This window comes from Lepidothrix coronata, unplaced genomic scaffold (genome assembly GCF_001604755.1).
Source record: "Lepidothrix coronata isolate B3197 unplaced genomic scaffold, Lepidothrix_coronata-1.0 Scaffold138, whole genome shotgun sequence".
Classification (NCBI taxonomy): Eukaryota; Metazoa; Chordata; class Aves; order Passeriformes; family Pipridae; genus Lepidothrix; species Lepidothrix coronata.
In genome coordinates this window covers 1,393,525-1,399,794 of record NW_016690318.1, presented here as the reverse complement: position 1 = coordinate 1,399,794, position 6,270 = coordinate 1,393,525, and the positions used below count along the sequence as shown (strand labels likewise).

General features: G+C 45.5%; 1 long non-coding RNA gene across 1 annotated transcript in view; it reads left to right on the top strand.

Moving 5' to 3' along the window:
• Positions 1-342, top strand: part of LOC108503444 — a 6,528-nt gene extending 6,186 nt beyond the window's left edge. The window contains exon 4 of the long non-coding RNA XR_001876831.1: positions 1-342. This exon is cut by the window's left edge and continues 1,105 nt beyond it. This is a non-coding gene — a long non-coding RNA (uncharacterized LOC108503444).
• Positions 343-6,270: the final 5,928 nt, after the last annotated feature.

The following is a 6,270-nucleotide window of genomic DNA, read 5'->3' as shown; positions in this document are numbered from 1 at the left end:
TCAAAGCTTGGGAAAAAAAGAAAAAAGCAAGAGAATACTGTAACAAACTTCGTACAGAGTTCGGTCTATTAATTGTTTCATGTTAGATATTCTATGTGTTTACCTCAATTGAAAAAAAAAGAATGTTTTTGCTAGTATCAGATCTGCTGTGGAATTGGTATTGTATGTCCATGAATTCTTCCTTTCTCAGCACGTGTTCCTCACTAGAAGAAAATGCTGTTACCTTTAAGCTTTGTCAAAATTTACATTAAAATACTTGTATGAGGACTGTGACGTTATGTTTCAAAAAGAAAAAAAAAGGTGTTAAGTCACAAAATGCGGTAATAAATATTTCATTTTTGATTTTTTGTTAGGCTTTTGTGGTTTTAATTATGTTTAGGAGAATGTGAAGTTATCATGAGAGATGTCTTGAACACATTTTTTATCAGCATTGAGAAGAAAGGTTGGAAAAATCAGAAACAAGCTTGTCATTGCATTAATAGAATAGTTGAATGAAAGGACATCTGAGGTTATATATTTCTGCTGATTATTGATATTAGATTTATGCCAGACTAAGCAAAATCTGAAATATTGTCTCACCAGCTTGCATTTCAGAGAGATGTGTCTAATATCCATACTATCTGCTAATAACATATTAGCTGAGTTTGAGTTGTGAAGGTCCAGACATGAGACAACTAATCCCATGTGTGTTACATGTATGTGTGTGTGCATTCATAACCACCACAGACCTTAACTCCAGGTATTTAGCTCAGAGGGGAAGAATGACCTTATTGCAGGAGTAGGTTTGAAAGGTTTAGGAGGAGAAAAGAAGCTTTGAGTTTAATGGGAATTTTTTCTGTGCGAGGGTTGTGTAATCTAGCTTTTGAGATGGTTTTTACTGCTTTTCTTGTCTTCAGCTGTTTTCAGAAGAAAAAAACCAACCAAACGAAAAAACCCAAAACAACAAACCATCGGCTAATGAGGGAAAATGTTGATTTGACATTTTGTATATAAATAGCTGGAGCAGAACCATGGGTGAAAGTTTGGTTTTACTTAAACAAAAGCTTATGGCATTTTGAAGCAACTAAAGGAGAGTTTGAAATAGGAAGACGAGCACTGTTAGAAACAGCAGCCTCTCACTGTCCTCGGTGGCACGGTTAAGTCAGCAAGAGCAGGATGGGGCCCAAAGAGCAGGGGAAAACTGCCTTTATTTCTGGGAGATGAGGAGTGAGAAAGGGCTTGTAATTACCTCAACTTTCTAGGAAACAAAAGTTACTGACTTTAACATCTGTAAATTTGTAACCCTTCTCCTTCCTCCTCCTCGTCATTCCCACTGGCCGGGGTGTTATTGAAAACTTTGAGTGACAACTTTTACTTCTGGAATGTGGAAAGAGGCTCAACCTCATAGTGAATGTTTGATTTCTGAGCTGAGTAAATGGACCCACGCTGCTCGCGACAGAAGGGAGGATGCCAGTAGAATGGGTGTGAGGATTTATTTAGCACTCGGGTCCTGTTTTGTGGGCATCTTTTATAAGGCATTCGTATGAAATTAAGATGATAATTCCCTGCTCGGCTTTGATACTCTCTGTCGTGGTTAAAATCACATCAACCCTTCAGTCATGTGAGAAGAGCACACCCTGGGTTCCCATTTCCAAATTCTCTGATTTTTGTGGATGCGGAAAACATGAAGGCAAGATATTTGTGTTAACACTTTAAAGGAGAGGGTTTCGATTTTTTTTTTAATCAGGACTTTATTTCCTTTCAGATCTTTTCCCTACAATTTGAGGAGAAATGTTAGAAAAGGTCCTCGCACTGGTAGAAGGACAGGGAAGAATTTATCTATAGTAGATTATTTGTTTTTATAATGAACTAAATATGTGCATTGCTGTGTTGTTTTTTATTTTCTTTCTTTTTTTTTCTCACCCTTTTGGGCTGTGCTTTCCGTGAAATGTCTTGGTGAAATCCAAGGTACAATATCGTGCAGAGATTTCTCCATCTGAGATTTACTGTTTAGCATGGAAGGTTCCGATTTTGTTATTTTTAAGAACCTCTCAGCTGTCAAAAGCAAACAAAACGGGAATAATGTTTTGACAGCGGTATAGTGTTAAAGAAAATACTCGAATCTGAATAAAAATTGCTTATGCTGTGGGAAAAGAAGGGTAACAGAAGAAACACCTTTTGTTTACATACACACATGTTTATAATCTCAAATTTCCATTTCGCCGATCGGGTCTGGGCTGGGACTTGTAGTCACCATAAATGAGGGATTTTTCTTCCAGATTTTGCTGCCTTTAAAACGAAGAGAGGAGGGGAGCGCACCTCCGGCAGCGCTGCCGCCCGAGCCCTGCCCGTCGCGGCGAGCGGGCACCGCGGGGCCGAAGAGGAGATGCAGGGGGGAGCCGGGCGCGCCCCCCTTTCACTCATAGCCGCAGAGAGAGCGAGGGAGAGAGAATTGCCCCCAACCAGGTTTGCGAGGGTCAGGGGTGGGGGGGGTGGGCAGGGAGGGGCCGGGGCCGGGCCGGGCAGGGAAAGGGGTGCGGCGGGGTCACAGGCTGGACCCGCTCTCCCAGTAGGTTTCGCCCATCCCTCCAGCGGCTCCCCAGGCTTCCCGGGGGGAGTAAGGGTCTCCTGGCGGCGCCTTTGCGGAGGCCGGTCCGGAGCCACTAGCCCCACTATACCCCTGATGCGTGTGCTGTGAAGAAATCCCATGGAGCCCGGAAAACGCCCGAATCTTTTTCCCAGGCGCGACCGCGTCGCCGCGGTGTGCGGAGTGGCAAGAGAGGGCTCCACTGCGTGGGAGGGTGTCTGTGCCCCACAAATCTCCCCTACCACGTCCCTGGATTCAGCTGACAGGAAATTGGGCCGGATTTTTAACTCTCCTGACAGCATTTGGGGAAAAATCAACCCCGCTGGCGCTGCGCGGAAGCGAGCCAGCTCCAGGTTGGGCAGCCCAGCCGCTAAGGGATGAGCAGGACCGGGCGAGATGAGGGGAGGGTGGGGGCAAGGGTTGCAGGCAGATTTTAATATTAATAGTTTTGGTGGCGAGAAAGAGACAGACAGAAGGGAGGTTGTTCCTCTGGGCAGAGTCTCTGCGACAGTGATGATGGATGACCCCGCACGGCTAAACAACTCCTCCCCTTCATCCCCACACGGTGTCAAACCTACTTTACTTGCAGCTTTAGGAATAATAATAATAAAAAAAAACCAAACACACTACCAAAACACAAAAAAACCCCACCCTCGCCCCATTCCTTGCATGGATATATGGATCATTATGAATCAATTACTGCTCTCAATATTTTAGAATTTGCTTACATAAAAAGGGGGCTTGCGGCCGGAGGAAAAAAAAATTAATCTTTGCCGTCGTAAGAAACACAGAATCGTCCTGTATAGTCCTGTGACTAAAAAAAATCGCTGCTACTGCTTTAGGTTAAATCATTTTTCTAAGAGTCGCACTGCTGGGGACGGGGTGAATATTGTGGCTGCGCATCTCCAAGAGCGGCTTTCAAACTGGGGGGTTACGCTATGCGCGTAGAATACGTATGGTACATGCAACCTCATTGCTTAATTTTTACAGAGAAAGAAAGTGAAAAAACAGATCAAAAAAAGCCAGAGGCAAACCCCATAAGACTTCCCCCTCCCCCCAATACTTAGTATGGTGCCGTGAAAGGGCGCGGGGCCGGGCCCCGGCTGCGTGCCCACGGTGCAGGACAGCAGAGCAGAGCCCGGCTCAGTGGCTCCGTGCTATGGGAAGGAGGCTTCAACAGGGACAGAAAGTGTGTGAAGTTGGATTTCTCTCTCTTTCTCCGCATTCTCCCATTTGCAGCAGTGCTTGACGATCTCAAGGTGTTTCTATGGCTACCTTGTGTATGTGGGAGGGTCATATGTGGGGGTGCCCAAGAGAAAAGGCAGCTCTTGGGTGATCATTTATCAATGTCACCCACATAATGATTCTCTCTGCAGCCTTCTATTGATGAGGATAATTACATTAGCTCAGAGTGACTGATCAATGAAAAACCACCAAACAAAAACTTCTTTACTCTTCTGTAATACCAAAAACCGATACTGAAATAAGACAGAAAGGGATTTCCCTTTCCTTCTCTTTAGCAGTGATTTTTGTAACGAACAAGGAAGAGTAAGGAAGTTTTATCTGATTAGTTTCCTGTTCAGAAGAGGCTACCATTTTGTGAAAATGTTCCCTTAAAACTCTTGGCATCATTCCTTGCCTAGTAAAAGCAAATCGTTATTTAAGATATTGACTATTGCTTCTCCCTTGGACCCCAAACCCTTTGCTTTTACACTTGTGTTTTGTGACTGGGGGATAAAGAGGGAGAGAAGAGCGCGATAGTTTGGAGCTGCGAAGAGGGAAAGGGAAAGCAGATAACTTTTCTTGCGCAGTTGGAACTGTCTCTGTTTGTCAGGTTTTCTTTGTTTTTATCACTTCATAAAGTGGCTCTATTAAAGATGGAATGTGGCCTCCCTGAGATGCTGCTCTGTCGGTGAAAGCTTGCAATTAAATTACGGGTTCGTTCTTTCCAGAGTTAAAAATCAATGTCTTCTCAATTAAAGGGAATTTTAATGCCTTTATTGGGAGTTGTTAAGGACGCCATAAATTTTACTATAATGCCTCTAAGCTCCGAAGCCTTGCCAGTGGACAGGTTGATATTCTTGTTGTTTTTGGAGGAAGAGGTTGTTGCTGGTTTTGTTCTCTCTCTAAAGGACCTTCTTCAGAAAACTCAATCATTTTGAATAACTGCAAGACAAACGGATGCAAAGGGGCGGGAGGGCGCAGGCTCTTCTGCCCTCCCCTCTCCATTTCGTACTGCGATCAGCTCCTCTCGCTGTGTCAGGGAACTCTGCCTTACCGCGCACCCGCCGGGCTCAAGGGCGGGTTTCATCTGGTTTTACGGAGGAACGGAGAAACGCTTCAGTTTAGGAGCACTTCTTTCGCCATGCTCGCTCCCCCTCTCGGAGAGGCTGGGGGTGCTGAGCCGAGGACGCGGCGGGGCGGCGGCCGGGGGTCCCTGGGGAGGACAGCGAGCCGCCCGCCCGCCCGTCCGGCACCCACCCTTTAAGCAGACCTGGCGCTAGTCGGGTCCTGGTGAAGACCTTACATCTCTGTAAGCATACAGAGATGACTACAAGTTAGCCCTGGGACGCAAATGAATGGAAGCCGGAATAGGGTTGGCAAAGCCGCTTTTTTTTTTTTCTTGCCAAAATACTGTGTTTTCACAGGCTACTGCCAAGTAAAATCCCCATCAGGAGGCTGATCCTAACCACATTTACACGGGATTAATTCCCCGAGCCGCAGGAGAAATCGTCCCCGGGCCGTGAGATCAGAAATAGGCCCCTATCGCCTTGTTTTGTCCGAAACATGTTTAAAATTCATTCAATTAGTTCCATGAAGAACCAGTGCAAACTCCTTTAGAACCAGTGTAAACTCCTTTGATTAAAGCAACTGTCAGATTCTCCGAGATTAGGAGAGAGAAAACGCAGAGTAGGATGTATTTATTATTTATACTATAGTCCACTGTGAACAGTTTCAAGGGGAGGATTAGAGAGCGCGTTTGAAAGAGGAGACAAGAGAAAGCGAGAGAGAGATGTAACCCTCTCTGTGGTTTGGACCAAGCTGCTACATTTCTCCCACCACCACCCGAGCTCCCTGTTACGCCACCCAAGCTGTGCTCCCCAAGCCGGGACCGCCTGCTCGTCCTTCCGCGCGGCGCACCGGCCATCAGGGTCCCGCACCACTTCGTTAAGGACCTGGAATCAGTAACCCGATCGCTCCGATTTTCACTCAAGTTTGTATTGTTCTGCTTGAGCCTGATGAGTGGCAATAAACACAGCCAATCCCTTAAAAAAAAAAAAAATAAAAAAAAAAGAAAGAAAGAAAAAAGAAAAAAAAAGAGCGGAGGGACAACGACGGCTGCTTTCCTCTAAGGCTTGTGTCTGTGTTTAGAAATGGAGGGTGCAAGGCAGGGGATGAAAACAAAGCCATAACCGGGTTCTCACCAACCAGGTTTGCTTTATTTTCCCGTCAGTGGGGGCGGGGGACGGGACAGCGAAGTCCTTATATTTGGCTAAGGCGTGAGTTCCGAGTTCGAGAGCTTTTTTTTTTTTTTTTTTATTTCTTGCTGCTGCGGCTCTCCAACTCGGAAACATTTTCAAATCTATGAGCCTTGAATGGACAAATACCCGCTATTAATATGGGACATGGAAGAGTGGCAAAAAAACCTGAATGGAAACTGTGCTGTAGCTTTGGGAGAAACTAACGATGTGCTTCAGCTCTTA